The sequence below is a fragment of the Balaenoptera borealis genome, assembly GCF_965194805.1.
Source record: "Balaenoptera borealis genome assembly, chromosome: X".
NCBI lineage: Eukaryota > Metazoa > Chordata > Mammalia > Artiodactyla > Balaenopteridae > Balaenoptera > Balaenoptera borealis.
Genome location: NC_138881.1, coordinates 111856067 through 111880067, shown reverse-complemented (window position 1 = coordinate 111880067; position 24001 = coordinate 111856067). Strand labels below are relative to the sequence as shown.

Sequence of the window (24001 nt, the reverse complement as noted above, 5' to 3'; positions counted from 1 at the left end):
CCATTTCACAGTATTTTTACTGAAATGTTTAATCATTTGAGTGTTTCTTAGTATAATCTGTGCTAACATTCGTCATCTCTGAAGAATTTGCTTATCGCTGGAAAGGAAATAATATATATTCATTTCTTCAGCAAATATTTACTGAGCATTTTCTAAGTGCCAGTCATGTCGAAGTGAAAAGAACAGGCAAATTTTCCTGTCCTCAGTGAGCTTTCATTCTAGTGGGCTAATGGTATTCCTAACCTCCATTGCTTTGCATGTGTAAGGAATAGCTTACAATTAAAGAATTAAATCGGGAGGGTAGAATGCTTAGGAAACCATATGGAGTTGATGAACATGCTTTCAAAAATGTCTGTGCAAGGGGTAGCATGTTGGAGAGGAGAATACAGAAGAGTGCTGGATGCAAGTTCTGAATCTTTCACTGACCAGTTGTTTAACCAAGGGCAAGCAACTTAATCCCTCCGAGCCTTAGTTTCCCCATCTAAAAACCGAGATAGTTGGATTAGAGCACCTCTAGCTCCGGCAGTCTGTGTGTTTTATTTCCTTATGGATTTATACATTCATCCATACCTTCAACATTTATGTTTGAGATACTATGTGTTAGGCACCAAGGTAGGAGTTAGGGATATGAGGGTGAACAAGATAGGCAAGTTACTTGCTTTGAGGAGCTTACATTCTAGTGGAACCCAATATCCGGACACAGGATAATTAATCATGATGCTAAATGGAATTAATTAGCAATGTAATGTCATGGACAGAGGAAGGCTTTGGAGCCAGATGAACTTGGATTTGCATCTCAGTTCTGTTACTGACTACGTGTGGCCTGGGGTGAGTGACTTCACCTAGAAAGTCTCAAGGTCCTCTTCTGTAAGGAAGGGGCATCTCACAGGGTTGTTGTAACTAGTAGGTGAGGTAAAGTCCCTAGCAGACTGGCAGATACTGGAAGCTCAGTTCGTGTTACTTCTCTTCTTTCTCCCTTCCCCCACCACCCCTCCTCTTCCCAATGTAAAGTAGAACACATGCCTGAAAACAGCTTGTTTCTCAACTAAGCTTTGTACTGACCTGGAACAATGAGATTGAGGTGCTAATGAGACCGAGGCTGCATGCCACCCTGGAGATAGACTTCTCTGTAGCAAATGTGAATCAGGCTGGAGGGATTAATGGCCCCATGCAGCCCACTCTACTCTGGAGAAATGGTGTATCTTTATCACCCTAAAATCTCTATCAGGTACTGAGTAGAATCATGGAAATGTACCTAACTGTTACGACGTATTCATTTCAATTGTCAAAGGAAAGCAGTTGGTATTTGGCTTTATAAAAAGCAGATGCCTTAAAACAGGTATAAATGATATAATATTTAAAAAGGAAAACACCCACAGGTCAAATATGTGGTTCTTGCATAAACTTGATGAGAAACCATCCCAATGACTTACCCACTGGTATAAGATGGTGAAAAATGAACAGTCCCTGAACACTAATTTGTTTTAAGCAGCATATCTTGTAACCATGGAAATTTTGGTTTATATTTATTTACTAATGTAATCATTCATTTATTTACTCATTTAACAAATATTTGAGTACCTACTGTGAATCAAGCACTAATATGTTTCCTCATTGTTGTGATTGTTTAGAGCAAATGTTGTAACCCCACTGGATATGTCTTCTGAAATATCAGATGATCCAGTTTTAGTTAATTCAAAAGAATTTCTTGTCAGGCAGGCCTATTTTTTTTTATTTTTTATTTTTTATTTTTTATTTTTTTTTTGGCTGTACTGGGTCTTCGCTGCTGCACGTGGGCTTTCTCTAGTTGCGGTGAGTGGGGGCTACTCTTCGTTGCAGTGCGCGGGCTGCTCATTGCGGTGGCTTCTCTTGTTGCAGAGCACGGGCTCTAGGCGCGCGGGCTTCAGTAGTTGTGGCTCGTGGGCTCTAGAGCACAGGCTCAGTAGTTGTGGCACATGGGCTTAGTTGCTCCGCGGCATGTGGGATCTTCCCGGACCAGGGATCAAACCCGTGTCCCCTGCATTGGCAGGCGGATTCTTAACCACTGCACCACCAGGGAAGTCCCGAATTAGTGGGATTTTTAAAAATTGAATTTTACTCATATAAACTACTTCATGTTCAGTATACTTTCATGAAGGATGTTGTCCTGGAACCAAGAAAGTCCTTTTCTATCAAATGGAAGAATCCAAAGCCTGCTAACTTTGAATGAGTCCAAAAGTTAACTAAATGCACTTCTGCACCATTAAAATAACTCTGTTAAACTTCTTTGTTTAATTTGCTAGCTTTTAATATCTTAGGATATTGAAAATGATAAAATAAAATAAATATTATAGTATGGAGGAAAGCCATTATTCCAAACTCTTACTTGTACTTCTGAAAAAACAATTTTTTCGGAACAACTTTTATTGTTGATATATATTCTGCAGGAAATAAAAGAAGGAAGGAAGACAAAGAAGGTGGGAGGAAGGAAGGAAATCAAATGTGTTGGTAGACAGAATAAGGATAATGTAATCCAGGAAGTTGACCCTTCCATGGTTGGCAACCTCGGGTTATAATTAACCTGTACTTTAATCACTGACCTAACGCAACGATGGGACTAGGGAATAGTGTCGAACTAGATTTTTACAAAATTACTCAAGAATGTACATTTAATAATATGAAGTTCTGTAGCCTGAGGACATGTGTGCCCTCTATTTGCACCATTTATGAAGATTAGCTTTGCGCTGCATGTCTCATCTATAGTTAAATCCTCTTTCCAGTGCTTTTCATTTAATTTCTCATTTAATTTAGTCTTAAGTAACAGTTGCCAATTCATATTGTTAAGTGGCTTGTTACTTTGTTGCCTTTATAGGTTGGATTTGTGTTCCTTTGAAAATATTTTACTTTTAGTCAAGAAAATTTATGAAAATCAAGGATCTTGAAAGAGAACAAGACTTGTCAGTGGAGATACCTGATTAAAAAGAAGATATTGACGTTGAAGAAAATATCGATCAGTATCCATGTCCGCTGGGTTATCATAGCTGTTTATACCCTCCTACTATGGACGTACAGATCTTTCAACTTTTAAAGAGTCAAACAAGTCATTGTCTCTCTAAATAAGGTCATATTTCACATCCTTTCAATTTTTATCTCTTATGAATAAAAGCAATTGAACTATGCAGGAAAAGAACGTTTTCACAGATCTAGTCTCAGGGAGTACCACATAAGCATCATTTGTCCTCCTCACCTCCCCCTCTCTCCACCACCTCCTCATCTTGGCTGGAGATAAATATTGGCTTCCAGGATTTCACAGAGAAATCTTCAAATTAGCAAGCTTGGCTTGTGTGAGGTATACTGTGTCATGAGAGTCACCATGTATCCTACAGGCAATGATCTCCTACCATTGCCAAAGGCAGAAAATCCTCCATCTTTTGCCTTTGTAGAACTACAGTGAATTTCAATTACAGAATCCCTGAGACCAAGAGAAAAATAAAGGAGCCCATAGAAGTAAGCTAACACTGGGCTTAACAGCTAAATGTAGGCTTTGCCTGTATGAAGAGTGAACAAATTAGCAAATACATTCTCAAACACCTTTTTCGAACTGTTAGGCCAAATATCTGGATAATTGGCTGAAATTTTCACCCTTCTTCTGGATGGTTTGATACTATGTAAGCCCTGTTTTATTGTTTAATCAAGTTTATTTTAAAATAGCATAAGAGAGAAACTGTTTGAACCTATACATGTTCAAAAACCTTAGTTAGAAAAAAATACTGGTTTTTTTTTCTACATTTAACGTCTGATAATGCAGGTTCCTTCAACAAAGATTGAGCACTTACTATGTACTAGGCCCTGTGGGGCATCCAGTGATAGGTAGATTGCAGTGCCTGCCCCTGCTGAGGAGTTTACAACTTAAGGAGAAGAATGAGAGGAAAAAAGTCAACCAGCCTCCTTCCTCAGCAGTCCAGAGAGAGCTCCCCTCAGAGCCGTCACAGCAGAGGCTCCTACCCACTTGTATTGGGTGTGCATGCTAGTGTGTGTGTGTGTGTGTGTGTGTGTGTGTGTGTGTGTGTGTGTTTTATTAAGGTGAAATTCATATAATATATAATTAACCATTTTAAGGTATACAACACAGTGGCATTTAGTACATTCACTATGTTGTACAATCATCACCTCTATCTTGTTCCAAGACTTTGTCATCACCCCAGAAGAAACCTTATACCCATTAGTGATCACTTCCCATTCTCCCCTTCCTCCAGCCCCTGGCAACTAACCAATTCTGGATATTTCATATAAATGGAACCATTCACTCAGCATAATGTTTTTAAGGTTCATCCAAATTGTAGCATGTATCAGTGCTTCTTTTCTTCTTATGCCAAGTAATATTTCATTGCATGGGTGTAGCACATTTTGTTTATCCAGTCATCAGTTTTCCACCCATTTTTATATTCACCCTGAGCAACTACTGCTCTAATCAGGCTTTTCCCACCATTTCTGAATCAGCTTGGCTCACCCTTAACCTTGAGAACAGGACAGCCTTCAGGTCTCCCATCCCCATCATACTTGACCACCACCTAAATGCTAGCCTCTCCTCCACCTGGCCTCATCTCTATATTCCTTTGCAGTTTTTCTCCCCTGAGTCTTTTTTTCTCAGCGCTGTGTGTATAGTCAGCTGGTCTCTCCTGCAATCCGCATACCTCCTACAGGAGTTTGTACTTCCCTAGTGACTTTGAGGTTATCAATTCCACATATACAACTACTTATGCTTTGTGGCACGATGCCTCAGTTCCCTCTGTATCCAGTCCTAGCTGGTTTTGTTGCTCCTCTGCCATGTTGCTGTGCTTGATGGGCCTGGATCAAGATGTCAGCCCCAGAATATTGCCGTTATCTTCTGGCTGATAGATCTGCATGGCCACTTTTGTTCGTTATGGATCAGTATCCATTTTGTATTTTCTCAGCATGACTCTGGGACTCTCAGTGGAGTACATGGGGCACCTGGCATTAGAGAATAAACTCCATGAGATCTGCAGGGGCACGTTGCAGTGAAGGTGCATCCTCTCCCTCCTACGCAATCTTACCTTCCATTTCACCTGAGAAATGATAGACGCACACACTCACTGCAAATTCTCCCTTATTTCCACTGATCAGACAAGTCTTCCGATGTTTATAGTGCCTCTCCAGGATTTCTCTGCTTAATTGGAAAGGCAGAAGCAGGAATACACAAAGCAATTATTTTAATTCTCAAGGAGTTTTGTTCTTGTCTCTAAACCTTCTGGATGCTTCAGAAAAGTAGCGTAACGAGACTGTTTTTCTTCTGCTGAGTTGGAGGGATAGACTGTGTCATATCAACAAGTGGGAATGAATGAGAGAACCATTAACACCCGATTCCTGACATGTACAAAATCATGTTTTTTTAAATGAGATGAACAAAACGGCTGGGTTTTGCCCTATAATGTAGGAAAGGTGAGGGGAAATAGTCGATTCTGTGTTTATAATGCAGTTATTTTAAGAACACTGTTTTGAGGACTTGAGGTAGGGGAGGGACCAATTTCTAGCACTAGCAAGGTTTTCACTGGTTTAAAGAGCAAAATGGAAAGACCTTCAGGATCTTCAATCTGGTTATGAAGGAATTAATTGAAGAAAAGACCGATGTGCGGAGTGTATACATATTCAGACACACATATGCACTTGCACAGCTCGTTCCAGTCCCATCAGAACAGGCCAGTGGCATGCAGCAGTCGCTATACATAGCTCCCATGTTCTCATGCTAAAATAGGTTATTATTTATTATTTGAATTTTGTTTGTTAGTTTAGGTTTACGTTGTAGCTTTTCTCCAAAAGGCTCAAGGCAGTGTACATAGAACTTTGCATATGGGATAGCCAATGAAAACACCAATGGGGAGGCAAATATAAAATAAAAAACAGAGCCAAGAGGAAGTGGGCACAGGAAAGAAAGTAAGCATCGGATCATGGAAATAATATTGAATGGTACTGAGTCAGGTCCTAAAGTCATTTACTTCTGAACTTGTTTAGGCACAAGTCAGACTAAACTCCTCCTGTAGCCAAGGCTTATAGCTCTCTTCTTAGCAGCCCCTGTTGTGATGGTCGGAGGGTTAGAAACTGTGGTGCAGCCTTCAATACCCCAGCTCTTCTCATTGCTAGTTCTTCCTTTGCCCCCTATCCTGCAGGAAGCTCTGCTTATGAAAGGCTGGCAGGAGGGAGAGAGGGACAAATAGGGCTTTGGTATATATATATATTTTTTGACTGGGAAAGTAACTTTATTTTGTTTGGAGCACTGTCTACCTCCGCAGCTTTTGGTCCCCTTCAGATGTTTTTGGGTTTCATTTCATTCAGTTTTCCTGGAAGCAGAAACATGACACCTCACTTTTTTCTGATTTGATTGTATGTCCTAGAATGAAAATACTGAGGTATAGCTAGTGTGGCAGCTTACATATTCTAACTTGCTTTAGGAAAGTCAAGATTTTTCATGGAAAAGTTTTGAAGGAAAAATAGATTACATAGAAAATGACTTAACTTGGTGTAGCATGAAATATTTGTGTCAGCTAGAGATTTTTTATAATCCTGGTAAGGTAAGACAGATAAATTTGGGGTGCGCCCCCATGTAATAATTCCTCTGAGGGCTTAGACTGACATATTTTCCGTTATAGATTTATGTCAAAAGTTGTCTTTAGTGACAGCTATTTTTCAGAACCTACTCTGTGGCAATACAGTGACATTTATCCCTTAAGATTACAGTGTCACATACAGCAGCTCTACCTGCAGAATTGAGTGAGAAAAACCCAGCTTATCCTACTGACTGACAGCATAATATGGTCTGCCACATTCAGGATGGGCTGCACTTGTCAACTGTCAGGTCTGAAGTAGCAGGAGGAGACACCCTCACAGCTCAACAGTGATGTCTGTAGCCACCTGTTGAAGGCTGGATGGCTTATTCTTGAAGCAGATTGTGTTCTCTTAGTTCTTACGCCAGCCCCACCCGTGCTCAGTTGGATCATCTCATTATACGGAGAGCATTTGGGGCCTCCAAGGCAGGTCCCAGCATATCCATACCATCAACAAATCAATATCACCACACAGCTTCCTCTTTGAAATGTGATTCTGAAGGTGGAGTAAGACCTGTCTCCTCTCACTATCACTGCTCTGTGCACCAGAGCTCTTCTATTTTTGCTGGGAAGGCTTAGGAGACGGGTCCGTGAAGGACTATAATTGCTTTTTTTAAATTTTATTTTTAATTAATTTATTTATTTTTGGCTGTGTTGGGTCTTCGTTTCTGTGCAAGGGCTTTCTCTAGTTGTGGCAAGCGGGGGCCACTCTTCATCGTGGTGTGCAGGCCTCTCACTATCGCGGCCTCTCTTGTTGCGGAGCACAGGCTCCAGACGCGCAGGCTCAGTAGTTGTGGCTCACGGGCCTAGTTGCTCCGTGGCATGTGGGATCTTCCCAGACCAGGGCTCGAACCCGTGTCCCCTGCATTAGCAGGCAGATTCTCAACCACTGCGCCACCAGGGAAGCCCTATAATTGCTTTTAAGAAATTATTTATTTAACACATCAGGGCTTTTATGTCCTCGAAGTATTATTTCTCCTTCCGAGTAGGCGCTTTGCTAGGTCACAGACTGATTTCACTGAGGCTGCCAGTCTTCAGGATATCTTTCGACATCTTCTTTAGGAAAAGCCTTGAGGGCATATGGCCATTCCCGCAGTCTGCAAGTTGCTGGTGTTCAGCCCGTTGATCATCAGTGGTACAGACAATTATAGGGAGAAGACCCTGAGAGGTTAGGATGCATGAAGCAGGTGATCGGTGCATTATTAGGAAGAGTGAGCGCAGTCATTAGAACGATACAGATGGAGATTTTCATCCTGGATTACACGTTGACTCTGTGCTTCTGGCAAGTCATTTAGCATCACGTTCTGTTACCTTGTTTGTAAGATGGGCATAATGGTACCTATTGTGCAGGATTGTTGTGAAACTGTGTGCTGGCCCGTAGGCACTGAATAAATGATAGCTGTTGATGTTATCATATCATTAGAGTGTGGCCGAGCAGGATGGGCAAAGGTCCAGAGCAAGGGTGAAGAGCTGTAGGCCATTCTTCCTGTAAAGGTAAACTGGATTTGGGGTAAATATCTATATGTCTTTTGGAACCAAACTGTTGAATGGGGAGGCTGCTCAAGCAGGCTCATACCATTTGGGATTCATTTGGGGTAAGAGGATAATAATGGGACTCTTTATTTCTTGTGACACTTAAACTGGCTTTAAGTGGGCTTTCCAGAGAGGCATTCCAGAAGTGTTTTAAGTAATGTCAGAATCGTCGATGGGACCCAACACGGTTTTGGCTGTATACATTCTGGTTGATATTTGTTTATGAATTTGAAATCTGCCATTGCTTTTTATTCACCCCTCGGAGAGCATGTAAGGGAGGTGGTGAATTGAGTGAAGCAAGGCTGCTGGAAGGCACAAGTGCCCTGGCCTTTTCCTGGTGAAGGGGACAGTCAGTCCTTGAGTGATAGCAGTGTCACTTCATCAGAACACCTTTGACTGACACAGATGGAACACACCTGAAACATTTTCATCCAGGTACTCTGACCCAGAAGTGTTATTTCTGGTAGTCAGTCGCTGAGTATCATGAAAATGGACTCTTGCGACTCCGAGTTTGAAGCACAGGAAGAGGCCTGTTAGGGAAGCCTCCTTCTTGGGAGCCTGTTGCCGATGGCCCTGCTCTTAGATCCCTCTGGCTGCCTTGTTGTTGGGACTTTTGTGGTCGTGGTTTTCATTTTTCTCCCCTGCAGGCTGCAGGAAATGGTCGGCAGGTGCCACTTCTTTACTGCCACTGGCCCCAGTTCTTCCCCCAGGGTAAGCTTTTGGGGACTCCACTGAAAGAAACTCAGCTCTCCAGTCTTTTTGCCCTTTCTTCCTATACTTAAGCAAATACAAAATATTGCTTGAGTTTCTCTGATGATTTTTACTGATAAAGTCAAGCAGTTGGGAGTTAACAAAAAGCACACAGAGGCAAATTGCGAAGTTACATGGCAGTGGTAAAAAGCCATGGGGTAGAGTGTTTCAGCTCACAACTTTGGGGTCAGCAAGCCTGGGTTTGGATTTCGGCTCCAGTATGTATTAGTTCTTTGTCTTCTCTGAGCCCCTTTCCACATCTGCACAATGGAGTTAATAATCTCTACTTTTAAAGGATTGTTGAGAGAATTCAGAAAGATTGTGAAATACGGAGTATAGTGCCTGGAACACAGTAGGCCCTCAAGAAAGGGTAGCTATTACTGCTGTTATTCAATAAAATAAGCCTATAACAATGGTTCTTCCAGTTCTTTACTGGAAGAGAGTTGGAGCCTGACTTTAGCTCCCTTCAATGATCCATTTCTCAATTCTTCAGGGAAACAGCTTTACCTGCTCCCTCTCATTTTTATCTTTTTTCTTCTCCCTTCTGCAAAAACATTAAAATCCTCATCCCTGGCCCTGCTTGGCACAAATGGTGGGCATTTGGGTCCACTGGTGATCAAGGGAGAGTTATTTGCATCTATGGGTATGTACTGGACTGGCCTTCCTACCTTCAATATCTTGTTTTATAGCAAAGGCAGTTTCAACAGTTCCTCCTAGAACTTCTTAACAGTGATTGACTCAGGTAATCTTCCTATTTTACTTACAGTAGAAACCAGGAAGGGTCTAGTTGTCCAGTGCTCTGAAGTCCTTTCTGTCACCCTTGGATTAACCTTTGTGGAAAAGGAGAGAGGTCATTAAAATCGGTCATGATTTCCCAATTTCTCAAGCCAATGAATTTTACTTTTTTACGTGAGTTTGGCTTTGATCCTTGGATTTGTCGCCTCTGTAAGGAAGTTTCATTTCCCTGTGAAGGAAAATTTATTTTCATTTGTAGCTCTGGTGGCACAGGAGCTTCCTACTTTTTGTCCCCAAATATTTTAGTGATCCACGTGTCAGATGGATCTTAAAGCACCCTAGCTTGAGCCATTCACTGGCCCGTTTTGTCCCCTTTCTCACTTCTGGGCACAGCTTCAGGCTCAGAACTGGGATGAGTCCCCGTTTAATGAGAGCCAGAGTGAGCTGGCCTCACCCGAGGTCAGGGTACACCAGCCTTGAGTTGGAGGGATGTGTAGGGGGTTACGCTACACAAGAACTCAGGCTGAAAAGCTAACGACCAGGACCATCCTAGAAGGGGCCAGAAAAAGGTACTGTGCTGGCTCACCCCTCCTTATCCTTGACTCAATGGCATCTCTTCTGAGGAGCCTGAATCCTCCTGCCCCATGCCCTAGTCTGGGTTAAGACCCTCGGCACATAGGTGTCCCTCTGGCACGTCTCCGGTTACACGCCTTCTCTAATCTTCCACTAGAAGACAAGTACTGTGTCTTCTAGCTATATATCCTCATTGCTTAGTTGTACCTGCCATAGAGTAGACTCTCCATACATTTTTATTGAATTCAGTAAGTGAAGCAACAAACATACTTGTTGGTAACAAACCTAAGTACCAGATCTAGCTTCCCCATGGTATGTCTATGTGCCTTTGGACAGGTTTACTTAAACCCTCTGTGTTTTGTTTTCTCCTTCTATGAAATGGTGAAATTAATTTCTCCCCCGGCAACCTCGTAGGGTGTTGTGAGCCTCCAATAAGCAAACACATATGAAATAGCTTTGAAAATTGTGAGGCGCCCTCCATTTACTAGGTGTTAATGTAGAAAAGTAGATCAGATATGGAGGGAAGTTCTACCACGAATAAATGGAACTATATATTGGCTAATTAACACAGCATTACTGGGCTCTCTTTATAAACACAGAGCTTTTAGCAGCTTCCCGAGTATCTCTCTCTATGCATCTCTCCAGAAATGTTACTTAAAAAAATGTTTTTTCAAAAAAAAAATGTTTTTTCCTTAAGCAAATTCACCTATTCCCACAAATTCTTTTTTTTTTTAAGAAAGCTGCGTTTTATAGCTACTTTATTTATTTATTTATTTATTTTTGGCTGTGTTGGGTCTTCGGTTCGTGCGAGGGCTTTCTCCAGTTGCGGCAAGCGGGGGCCACTCTTCATCGCGGTGCAGGGACCGCTCTTCATCGCGGTGCGCGGGCCTTTCACTATCGCAGCCCCTCCCGTTGCGGGGCACAGGCTCCAGACGCGCAGGCTCAGTAGTTGTGGCTCACGGGCCCAGCCACTCCGTGGCATGTGGGATCTTCCCAGACCAGGGCTCGAACCCGTGTCCCCTGCATTAGCAGGCAGATTCTCAACCACTGCGCCACCAGGGAAGCCCACAAATTCTGTTTTTAAACAAGTCATTCCATGGTGTTGAATAAACCAATTGACCCTGCATAAGGAAATACTTTGAGGGATTTGTAGCATCAGTTTAAATTAATGAAAAGTCTGAGTGACAGACTTTTACAATAAACGCAGCTTTATTACTTGCAAACACATATAAATCACAGTGCTGGGAATAGAAGTTGGAGAAAGACAGCCTGCATCAGAGAATCGAAGTGAACAAATAAGAATCATTGATAATGAGGCTATTGCTGTGTGAATGTCCTGCTAAAAACCATCATCCTCAAACTGGCTAACGTTCCCCTGGTGAAACCCATTTATTGAAGAAACTCTTTTTTTCCCCTTCATAGACACGAAGAAAGTCCTATTAAAACCCCCTTCGCATGGCTTCTGGATAACACAGCTTTTCCAAACCCCAGTGGATGGCATTTAGCAGTAGTGCTCTGCACTCTAGTGATAACAAATAGCAATTCTGAACAGCAAACACCTTCTGGCCGCTACGGCGATCAGCTTGTTCCAGTTTGCCCAAGACTTTCCAGTTTGGGCACAGAAAGTCCCGAGTCCCAGGAAATTTCTCAGTCTCAGGCAAAGAGGGACAGTTGGTCACCTCCTGGCACCTATGCCCTTAGGAGCTACTAAATATGGGAAAAGGTGCAGTTGTAGGAGGTTTACATTTGGAGGGATGAAGGAGAGCTGGGGAATTACAGCTCTGTTGGTTTTTCTGCCTTCTCTATTTATCTTCTCTTACCTTTTCTTGTCTGAGGCATTCTGAAAACTTCTCTCTTTCCTTTGCCCCTTCCAAATCCTGTCTGAGGGTGCAGTGTAACTTCAGGAAGTAGGACTGAGCAGAGGGGGTATAGCTCAGAAAGTAGGACTGAAACAGTGAAGGTGCTTAATGATGGTAATAGCTAACATTTCTATGGTGCTTACCATGTGTGCATTAAGTAAGTTAATTCCACCACAGCCTTCTGATCTGGACACGATTATTACCCCCATTTATTGGTGAGGTTAACAACAAAAGCCACAGCACTAGTAAGAGAGATGGGATCCAAAGTCAGGCAATCTGTGCTCTCTTACCCACTCTACTGCCTGTCAGATGCTTGGCTTCTCTCCTTCATGGGTTCAAAACCCTCCTACATTCTTCCTGTTCTTGATGGAAACCCTGATCTAAGCTTGCTCTCCTCTCTAGTCCAGCAGACCTGGGATGGGTGTCCTGTCTGGCTTTCCCTGGCCTGTGCTGCGAAATCCTATCCTTTCCTTGGTCTCTCCCCAGTCCAGACCCAGTCAAGTTGCAGTACCTTTCCTGCCTCTTGCACTATGCTTCTGTGCTCTCAGATTTTCTCAGGGCCGGAAGGTGGCATCTCCTGGGAGAAAGAGCCGATGACCTCCATTGCATCTCCTCTACACGATATCTCTTATGATGAAGCCATTGCCTATGTATCCCCTATGGAGCTGTGGAGCCCATGCAAGTAGAGACCCTTTAGCCCTAGACTGGAAGTCCAGCCTGGGTCTTGACTCTACCACGAGCTGGTTTGTGTGACCTTGGGCAAGTCACAGCCCTTCAGCATTTTATTTATAAAATGAAGGAGTTAGACAGGATGACCTCTAAAGCTCTTTCGAGCTCTAACAGGCCATGAGATCCTATGGCAAGGATATTTGAGGGAGGGAAGAGTCTGAGAGGAGGAGGGATGCCATAAAGCCACCTTGGTGACTTTGAATTTCCAGTTCTTTCCCTGATGGCTTCCCAAACAGACCAAAGTGAAAGCGATTCAAAAGGAGCCCCGGGGTGTAATCATTCTCATTAGAAGAGATCCTCCAGGTATCTTTGGGGCTACAGGGGAGCAGGTAGGTTGGCTGTTTGAGATGTTGTCAGAGGTCTCAGTTTCTGATATTGGAGAGTTTGGTGTGAAATTCACATAATTAAACCTTAAAGAAATTGTCTTCCCCCATAGCACCTCACGACCCCAGTGGAGCTTCTCAGCAAAAGAAAGGGAATTCAGTGTCTGTTGCTCCTAATAATATTTGACACAAACCACCCAGAATGAAAATTAGAAGCCCTCTAACCACAGAGATATATCATTGAGGGGAGAGATACATCTAGAGGAGTGCCGAGGGCTGAAGGGCAGGTAAGAGCAGAGGGGGATACAAAGTGGCTGAGAAAACCTGAGGGAGGGAGAACATTCTCTCTTTTCCGAGACCCTCCGGGCTAGAGAGCTAGGGTAATTTTTGACCTAGTTGTCCTTGTGTGCATTGCTGTGAGCTTTTATTAAGTATTTATGTATGTAGCAGTTTATGTTTCACCAAGTGCTTTACAATCACTTTTATTTGGCTTGGTAAAGTTTTCCTGGAATCCCATCTATTTTACGATCAGGAGAGTCACTTTTGTTTGCTTAGCACCTCCCTGTGTACAGCCTCACACAATAGGCCACTTGTTCCGGCAGGAGAGCAGGTGCAAAGAGTCAAGGAGCTAAAGGCACCTGCAGCTACTGGGGCGGTTGGAATGGGGGTGGTTTACACTTCAGTTCACCTTTCCTTCCCTCCGTTATTCTTTAGTTTTATTGCTGGCAACTAGAGAGCGGCAGTGCCAGGCTTGGACCTGCCAAGGGCAGAGCTATTCTGCTAGTCAGACCTTGGCAGTGTGGTAGGCTCTTTCCCCTGTGCTCGTGGCTCTGTTCTAGTTCCTCTGGCCATGCCCACCGTGGCCACTGTCTTCCAGCAGGCAAACACCTGCTGAGTGTGTTTCCTTCTGCTGCCCAGGGCTCTGACTGCAGCCTAGATTCTGGGGCTCTGAGGCCGATTTTAAGAGAAGGCAGCAGAAGTGGCAGCTCCACTTTCTTCAGACCAGACCTTTCAGCGTCCTTGGGCAAGTCTAACACCTTATTCTTGCTAGTTCCTTCTCCCTCTCATCAGCCACAGTGGCGCTCTATGCCAGCTCCCTGGGTGTCATGATGTGATGTAGGCTGCTGTGTGTGTCCTCGGCTCAGGAGGTGGGAGCGCTGCATGCTCTCAATCACAAGTTTGCAGGGGAATCCAACACAGTCACTAGTTGAAGATTTCATTTTCTGAGGACCAGATTTGCCAAAGCCAAAACCAGGATCTGGTCCATGAAATACAAACTGGAGATAGTGAGCTAGAACACTGGAAAATTCAGCACCTCCAACTGTCAGGGTCCTGTGGCCGAGCACAGGGCTATGTAGGTGCTTAATAGGTAAGTGTGGAATAAAGGGTGTTTGCATTCTATACCGATGGAAGACAGCAAATCCTTTCTCTGACCCTAAAAACTGAGAACCTAGAAATTTCACCGTCAGATTTGAAACCCTCTCGAAGTTATTGCCTTGACCATAGCAAATATAACAGATGGGTTAGAAGATTTGTTTTCACAACAGTAAAATCTCATTAAATCAGGCCCAGAAGTGGGCCAAAGTTTACAGTATTGGAAAAGGGTTTGTGATGCAAATTGATATTACTAGCAGGTGTGTATCTTGGGTGGGCTCAGTGTCGGGGCCCAGTGATTGGTCCCTGGGGATGGGACAGAGGCTGAAGGAGTGGTGCTTGGGCTATGGGAACTCTCCTGTCTGGCTGGCCCACGTGGGAAGTGACCCACCACCTGAATACTGATGTTCACTGGGGCACGGGGCAGGAACTCTGCCATTCCCTAGCTAGCCGTTGGTTTCCACAGTGGCACAATCTAGCAGGTGGGACACAGGGGCAGGTTTTCCTGGCAGGGCCCAGACAAAAGTCCAGTGTAAGGCAGGTCCTCAGTCACTGGCTGCAGATTTGGGGGGAAGACCCCAGGGGAACAGACTGACAAGAGCTGGGCCGAATAGGTCAGAGTCTCCACCACCGAAGGTGAGCTTCGGGTGAGGTCTTCAGTCTCAGTTCAGTTCAGTTCAGCAGACGCTTATTGACTGCCTACTGTGTGCCGGGCACTGGATAAAGCAGAGGACTGACTCGGGGGTGAATACAAACAAGGAAACCAAGGTGGAATTCAGGCCGTATGGCCTGGGGAAATAGAGCGGGCAAAAGGAAGTCATGCCTGAACATCTGAGATTCACTCCAAAAGCATGAAATACTGGCTCCGAGAAGGAAGACTAATTCCAGAGACTGGGGCCTGATGGGCCAGGCAGCTAAGCTATCACCTTCCTGCCTTTGTCACCATTGGCTCAGGATCTCGGGACGCCTAATCCTGCACATTGAAGGTTTCAGCGCGTGTAAATGACTGTGGCTAAGACAGGAGAAGCTGACAGCAAAATAGTGGCAGGAATGTTGAGCTTTCTTTTAAAGTATTTCAGCAGTACCCATTCATGTGAAAACAGTTTATCCTTTGCTCATAATCTTTGGCGGTTCATTAAATAAAGTTCAGCAGGACATCCAACGCAACATTTAGGAGGCTTTCCTTTGTGAAACGCAACGCGAGAAAAAGGTTCACAAGTCACACTCTTCCCTAACTCAGACTTTGCCTCTCCCTCAAACTGGTCTTGGGTCAGTGAAGTGTGATTGCAAGTGGACTTTTCAAGAGTCCTATTCTTCATTTTGAAGATCCCTGCATTAAAGAATAGATGTTTGTTGGAGACCCCGCAGGGACCCAGGACAAACAAAGCAGTGTTCCAAAGAGAAAGATTTGAAAAAGTGACTTTTCTGTCACAGAGAGGAGGAATATGAAATGTGGCGGGAGGAGAGAGTGAAAAGGCTTCTGACACCCAAAGTTGATCACTTGGGAAACTTGTCTATCTGCCCCGGGCCACAGGCAAACAATCTCTTCTTCAATGGACTAAAATTAATTCTGAACCATTTGAAGTCCTAACCGGCAAGTTCTCCGCCTCAGATGCCCCGTCCCCTGGAAGATTTGTGAGGCCACCTCTGCTCAGTGCTAGCTGCTCACACTTTCTTAAGTCCTCTCAGTGCGGGGATGAGCAGATTTAAAGCTTCCCCTAACTATTCATTGCAAGGTTTATTCATCCTCCCTCAGGAAATCCTCTTCCAAATAACATTTATTGAACACCTGTTGTGTGTTGGGTGCTTTCACATAATAATACCAGCCCTCTCATAGATGTGCTGAGTCCTCTTGTAAACACTTCACCTATGTTATCTCAATTTACTAACATTCATTATATCAACTGATCCTCAAAACAAATGCAGGTGGCATTATCCCCATTTCACAGATAGGGAAGCTCGAGTTCAGCAGGGTTTAGTTACTTGTCAGAAGTCACACAGTACCAGCTTTTGAACCTATGTCTTGACTCCAAGGCCAGTGCTCATTCCACCACATGACTCAGCCTTTCTAAAACGTATTGTCTTTGCTGTCTCAGTAAACTATGTAGGCCAGACTAAATTTTACCTCTTAAAAATAATTATTGATCATTATTTTGAAAATCAGTTACTTTCATACAATGTTGTCATGTGTTGAGGTGTGTGACCTGTTCTTTGACCCCTTCCTCTTGGCTCTTCTATTTGGGGGAAGTTACAGCTTCAGTCACGTTCCACCAGCAGCGCTGCCAATAATAATTTGCACGGCTACTGCTTGGTCTCTCTGGGGCTCAGTTTGCCCATCTGTAAGAGGAGTGCATTGAACTAAATGATTTCGGGGGTCCTTTCCAACTCAAATATTTTTGAGTTAAAATCTAACTTAAAAAAAAAAACAAAACTAACTTCAAAACAGGTAAAGATCATTTCCTTTTCATTTAACTCCAGTGGGACAAGAAAACATCTGGTTTTCCGGGCTACTTCTCTGGGCTAGAAGGACTCGGTAAATGAGTTTGGGGTGATTTAATAATAAATCCCCATCACACACCCTGCTCTGTTACATTTCCACCCCCAATTATTGAGCTTTGACTTACATATTTTTTGCTGTTTTTATAAGCCTTACACTGGATCAAATTCCTTTCCTCCTTGGTATGTTCCCCTCAAGGACACCCCTCAGAGAACCCTTCACCAGCCCTGCTTGCCCTGGCTTAGTATCCTGGCCGCTTGTGGTCAGGGCTCAAAGCCCAGGAAGCAGTTCTCACCAGCGTTCCCACACATCAGGCTCTGCCTATCCCGCAGTTCTCGCAAGAATCACTTTTGCTTCCTTATTTACTTTTCTCTCTCCTCACCTCCGGGCTCCTCTGCAGAGTCTGCCTCTTCAGACAGACATTCAGGGGCTCCCTTCTCAGGCGTTTTCTCTCCATCTCCCCATCTCTGCAGGAGGCTGCTCCTCACAGCCACTGACTCTTCTCCCTGTGGTGGGTGACATCAACTGCTCAAGCTTTCCTCGCCATCTGGAAAATATTCTTCGCTCCTCTGGGTTTAAATGACTTCTTGATTATACTCCAAGACCAATCTTTTAGTCTCTCCTCACAGTGAGGTTTGAAAATAGGCTGAAAACAGATTCTAATACAGTTATTCCCTTATGCAGGTAATGTCCACTAAATGAGGTGTAAATGGGTTTACAGCTCCCAGATTTCTTCTCTACCTTTTGCTTCCTTTCTGTTGAAATCTATTTGTAATTTCTGAAAGGCTATTGTTTGAGAATAGAAGTACTTCTTGGAGTATGATGGTCATATCTGTTTCTAGCACTCTCCTGGCTGAAGTTTGCTCTGAAGTGGTACTGCTGTACCAACAATTATGCAAAACATTTTTCCTTAAATATGTGCATAAATAAATGAGAAGCAAATTGTTGCTTTCTTTATTAAACGTATTTACAAAACTCAGCTCTTTCCACCTTTATTTTTCTGTTCATTTATGTAAATTAAGACTGCATCTTGGATAGAAAAAGAACATTTTCTTAGGCCTATTAATAAGAAGGGTTTTCTACCCTGTGTTCTAGTTTTTTTATTCATTCATTCATTCATTCATTTATTTTCGGCTGTGTTGGGTCTTCTTCGTTGCTGCGCATGGGCTTTCTCTAGTTGCAGTGAGCAGGGGCTACTCTTTTTTGCAGTGTGCGGACTTCTCATTGCGGTGGCTTCTCTTGTTGCGGAGCTCGGGCTCTAGGCGCGTGGGCTTCAGTAGTTGTGGCACGTGGGCTCAGTAGTTGTGGCTCGCGGGCTCTGGAGCGCAGGCCCAGTAGTTGTGGCACACGGGCTTAGCTGTTCCACGGCATGTGGGATCTTCCCGAACCAGGGCTCGAACCCGTGTCCCCTGCATTGGCAGGCGGATTCCCAACCACTGCGCCACCAGGGAAGTCCCTCTAGTTTATCTTTAAAGCTATTTACACTCTTGACCTGATGAGGATGAGTATAATTTTTGTGACTTTCTGTTTGAATTAAAAAAAAAAATCCCACAAGGACTCAGAGGCAAAGAATATACAAATCAATTTTCACTGCAAAGTAAAGGAGCTGTTACAGTGGAGGATTACTGGACTGAATGTCAATATTATGACATAGTATGAGTGTGTTTCATGTTTGGTAATTGCAATCATTGTTGCTTTTGTTGTGGTCATCCATGTACAATGCTTGGTGTCAGTCTGTTTATCTCTTGTAAAAATAAAATACAGTGTGTGTGTGTGTGAAAAAAAAAAGCTATTTACACTCTTTAAATTATCCCATTTTTTCACAGTGATTGTTGCAGCCAGAGTACTTTCCAAGGAAACAGTCTGATAAATCTCTGAGTTTGGGTAAAGGGCTACTTGCAATACTGCAGTCTCTCCATAAGATGGCGCTCTGAGAATGTGAGAGCTGTAACTTATTTGTAGGTCATCTATAACCCCGGCAGCAACGTGAAATTAAATAATTGGTGGGGGGAGGGGGACCAGTTGGTTTTTCTAAGACTTGCTTTCAAATACTTGCCACTAGTCTAATGCCTAGGAGAAGAAGGAAAGTGAATTTTCTAGCAACTTCTCTCTCCAAAATCAGCAACGTGCATTTAAGGAACCTTTTAAAGAAGGAATTTATTCTAAAGGTGGGAGTTATGATACTAACTACTAACTACTTGGGAAAGTCCCTCTCAGGGTCTCAGTTTCTTCATCTACACGATGAGTGGATTGGACAAGATGCACTCTTAAGTGTGCTTCCATTTTCAATGTTCTATATTTGAGTCCACTACACCCGTGCTGCCTCAGCCAGTACAGAGACAGGAAGAAAAGATTGCCCATTTTTCACATGTTTGACTCTATTCCTCTTCTACAAGTGCTCTCTTTGCTTCAACTGTCCCAAGACCAGCACGCCCAGATGTCCTGTTTTAATTAGGTTCCTTTTCTCTTTACAGCTTTTGCACAGGTTTTCCTCTTCCTTCTCCCCCATCCCTGACAAACCTGCCTGAACAGAGGCATGTCCCCCTTTCACTTCACAAATCAGGTTTGCTTGGTATTAAGGCAGTCATTTTCGTGCTAAGCAGATACCACACTGGGTGGGGGAGGGAGACACCACAAGTAGTGCTTAAAGGTGACACTTCTGACATCACACGTAACACGTCCACTTAAGAAAAGTATCGATTTAGGAGGTAGGAACTTCTCTCTACTTTTCCTCCTCCACTGGCCAGTATTCGTTGCCAGAACCGTGTCAAAGCTTTAGGAAAAAGCAGTGTTCTGGAGAGAGGACAATTAATCTCATTAGAGATGAGCGTTACTAAGTAGATAACCCATCCTTAAAATCCCGCGTGGCCGTCAGTGTCCCCATTCCTGACACTCCAGGCAGTCTGGATGAGGAGAATTGCGGCTGCAGTGGCTCACCCTCATTCGAAGCCTGTCATGAACCATTGTACACCAGTGGCGCAGAGGGAGTGAGTGGAAATGAAATGTTGAATTAATTAATTCATTAATGCAACTCTACAGAGACACCCCTAACTGAGTCCCTCTGGCCTTGAAGCTCGGAGCGTGCATGTTACCTAAAATTCCCTGGGGTTACATCACATATGTTGCATTGCTGCAAGGCTGGGAGACATTCTCCAGCATTCATTTGCCTATTGTCCTTAGAGATTTCAGATCACCTTTGGTGTTTGTCTAGTGCCGTGGTGGTGGTGGTGTATTACTTATTTCTCTAACTTCAATACCTTATCTTTCAAGAATGCAAATATTTCACTGAATAGTGATGCTGTTGGATATCTGTTTGGGAGAAGAAACTCCATACACAGGGCTCTCCCCAAGGGCTTTTAAAGGGCAAGCCCAGGAATCTGCTGAGTAGATAAAGACAGCAGTTGTTGCAGGCACTGTTGCAAGGCTTGTAGACCATTACCAGTAGCTGGCTAATTGTCTCATACAATGGGGCAGTGTGGTGTGGAAACGTCAAATATTTAGTCAGCATGCATTATCTCTCAGGAAGCAATAGCAGCGGAGTGGTTAAGAACAGAGGCAGCTGGACATGGACTCAGAGGTTCAAACTCCAGCTTTGCTATTGAGTAGCTGTGTGACCTTGGGCAAGTGGCTTCACTTTGTGCCTCAGCGTTCTCATCTGCAAGAAGGGGCTGATACAGCGCACCGTGATGAAGAGTGGCCCCCACTTGCCACAACTAGAGAAAGCCCTCGCACAGAAACGAAGACCCAACAAAGCCATAAATAAATAAATTAAACCTTATTTAAAAAAAAAAGAAGGGGCTGATAATAATACTGTCTATCTCATCGGGTTGTTAGGAGGATTAGGTGTGGTAATGCAGGGGTTTTTTTTCCTCGGTGCTTGGAACAGTGTCTGGCACAGAGAAAGCACTCAGTACTGACAGCTTGTGTTATTACAACACCAGGAGGTGCTTTAGGTGGTACAAAAGAGAACTAACCAAGCGCCTGCCTTCAAAGAGCTCACAGACTATGCGGGCTGGCAAATGAATGTACGTAAAAGGAGCACGAGCAACCCAGCATGGTACCCACAATACATTTGGGTGCAAGGGCAGCAGTTCAGAACGAGTCGGAGTGGTTCTAGGAGGCCCTCAAGTCCCATCAGGAGAGGACTTTAGGCGTCTGCCGGGAAGGTGGGTAAGAACTTGAATGGCTTTTTTTGCCTCCGTTTTGAGAGTGGGTACTCAGAATAATGCACATTCTTAGTCACATCCTCGCTAATATATTGACTGTCCTTTTGAAATAGACAGGTTAGCGTTACCTCATTGAAGAGTAGAAAACATATAGGCTGTGTTTAACCTAACGAAGTAGAATCTGTGACCTGATGGTAACCATCTGAGGTGTGAAGGAATTCCAGGGTGACATTGTGTATATTGGCCCAAATATGTGTTCTCATAAGAAATCACCTTTAAACCGGGGCTCTAGTGAGGGCCAACGTAACTCTTATTAACAAGAAAGATTTCCCAGAGGCCCTGAGCTATGCATAGGAGTTAGGCCCACTTTTTATTTTCCTTTTGGTTGTTTTTTGTTCTTTTTTTTTTTGAATTTTTGAATTTTATTTATTTTTTTATACAGCAGGTTCTTATTAGTCATCAATTTTATACACATCAGTGTATACACGTCAATCCCAATCGCCCAATGCATCACACCACCACCACACACCCCCCGCCGCTTTCCCCCCTTGGTGTCCATACGTTTGTTCTCTACATCTGTGTCTCAATTTCTGCCCTGCAAACCGGTTCATCTGTACCATTGTTCTAGGTTCCACATATATGCGTTAATGTACGATATTTGTTTTTCTCTTTCCGACTTACTTCACTCTGTATGACAGTCTCTAGATGTTTTTTGTTCTTGCTGTGGTTGTTTCATTTTGTTTTCTTTTGCCTTAAAAATAACTACTATATAAAATTTCGCTCATTAAAAATTAAATTATTTTAAAGATTTTAAAGTGTAAAAGACATAGAAGGACATAAAAGAAAAAAAAGTCAAACTTCCTCCAAAATCTTACTCTCTGGAAGTAACCACTTTTACCATTCTTTTATGGATCCATCTAAAAATTTTCTATGTATATTTGAACACATATAAAGTGTATGAGAGTAATGCGTATGCAGACCCATTTTTACCGCAAATAGAATCACACTGTACATTCTTAACCAGTACTTGTATTTGTTACAATGTATCTTGGATTTGGTTCTATATCAACACATATAGATCTACTTGTTCTTTTAATGTCTGCATAGTATTCCATTTTAACACTCATGGCTTTTAAGATTCTGTTCTATGTTTTGTCTGGCTAAGGAGAAAGAGTAGAGAGGTAAGAAACAGAACATGATATTGGGGATGGGGGAGAGATATTGAGACACCTAAAGGGATAGGGCAAGATCAGAGTTTTTGAATAGTTTTAAAATAGTGCCACTAAATTTTAGCAGCTGTAGACATCAATCGAACCAGTACTTTTGGTTACTGCTTCGTGGAGTAAATAAAATAAAGTTTTAGAGCTAAGCCATAGGCCAGCTCTTCCCAACACTTCTGTAACCAGAAACCATGCTTAATTTACTAGAGTCTTTTGAGGATTTAAATAGCACATGGATAGAGCAGAACAGTGGATGCTATTTCGACTTTCAAAAAGTTTGGCAAGCTTTTAGACTCAAAGCTGTTTTTAAAAAATTGAGTCACCATGGGATTGGGGAGCAGTGTTTAGTGCTGGCTCCTTACCACCAAGTCCATGGCTTGGAGGTAAGAAACAAAAAAAATAGAGCTAAAGGGGCATTTTTCTGAATGGCAGAAAATAGACAGTAGGGCCACAAGGGATCAGCTATGGGACTAATTTGACTTAATAGTTATAAATGATTTGGAAGAGGGAGTACAGGGCAAAATCACTAAGTTGGCAGATGTCTTTACAGTATTCCAATGAGGATAATAAACTTCAGGAGGAGGTTTGTTTTGTAGGAGTGGGCATAAAAGTGGCCGGCAGGCTTCGATAGGAACAAGCCCAGGGAAATGTCTCTAGGGACACATTCCTGAAGTTCATTTCAGAAGATTTATAATGAGCCTTACGTCTTTCCCTGTGACTTGGGTCTCTGCTTCAGGTATCAGTAGATGTAAAGAAGAAGGAGATGCAGTTGGCAGTATCATCAAGAGGGAGATTATATTTAAACAGACAGCATTATATATGAACACAAAAAAAGGAGGCTAGTGGGGAGCCGATTCACACCAGATATATAAGCAAAGAATGTTGCTTTACGTTTCTTTAATACAGCCCCCAAAGGCAATTGGTATTTGATGGTTGGTGATCTGTGTATTCACTAACTTTTAAAGTTAGGTAAGCTGAATGTGTTAGGCTATCATTTTAGAAGAAATGCAATCAGATGTTCTCTTCAACGTTCCTACAAAATATTTTTCTTCTCAGAAGATGACTTTCAGTTATAAAAGTCAGACCTTGATTTCCTGACCTCCTCTGCTGTCATGCGTGGTAGCATCAAAGCTTGTGCTTAATATTGGCAGATGCATTATATTATGGAAGGGAGCATCTAACACAGTCAGATCAGTATCTTCTGAAGTTGTGAAATTTTCAGTAATAAAGAGATAATGAGGTCTGCCCTATCACCTCACACTGTGGTTGAGAAGCTCAAATAAGCTGAGTGATACAAAACTGCTTTGTAAAATGCTGTGCAAAAATACAGTAGTATTAATGATTCATTGCATGTCATAATTTGGGATTAGAAATACAAACTGATTAAATTCTAGAAACTTGTCCTTTATAGATATTAATGTAAATGTACAAAGATTGGTATACAAGGATGTTCTTTGCAGCATTGTTTATATTAGCAAAATATTAGAAATATCTCAATTGTTTATCAGTAAGGGATTGGATAAATAAATTATGATCTAGCCATACAGAGGAATAAGAACAAGGCAGTTATTTATGTTCTGATGTGGAAATATATCCAAGATATATATTAAGTGATAAGTTGCAAATCAATATGACTAGTATGA

General features: G+C 42.9%; 1 protein-coding gene and 1 pseudogene across 2 annotated transcripts in view; one reads left to right on the top strand and one right to left on the bottom strand.

Moving 5' to 3' along the window:
• Positions 1–24001, top strand: part of GPC3 (glypican 3) — a 427066-nt gene that overhangs the window by 289057 nt on the left and 114008 nt on the right. The gene's annotated exons all lie outside the window — the stretch shown is intronic.
• The window catches only part of LOC309621046 (cytochrome c oxidase subunit 7B, mitochondrial pseudogene), a 576424-nt pseudogene continuing 563370 nt past the window's right edge, over positions 10948–24001 (bottom strand). Inside the window, exon 2 of the transcript XR_014249906.1 lies at positions 10948–11264. The product of XR_014249906.1 is annotated as a cytochrome c oxidase subunit 7B, mitochondrial pseudogene (transcript). The remainder of the gene's footprint in view (positions 11265–24001) is intronic.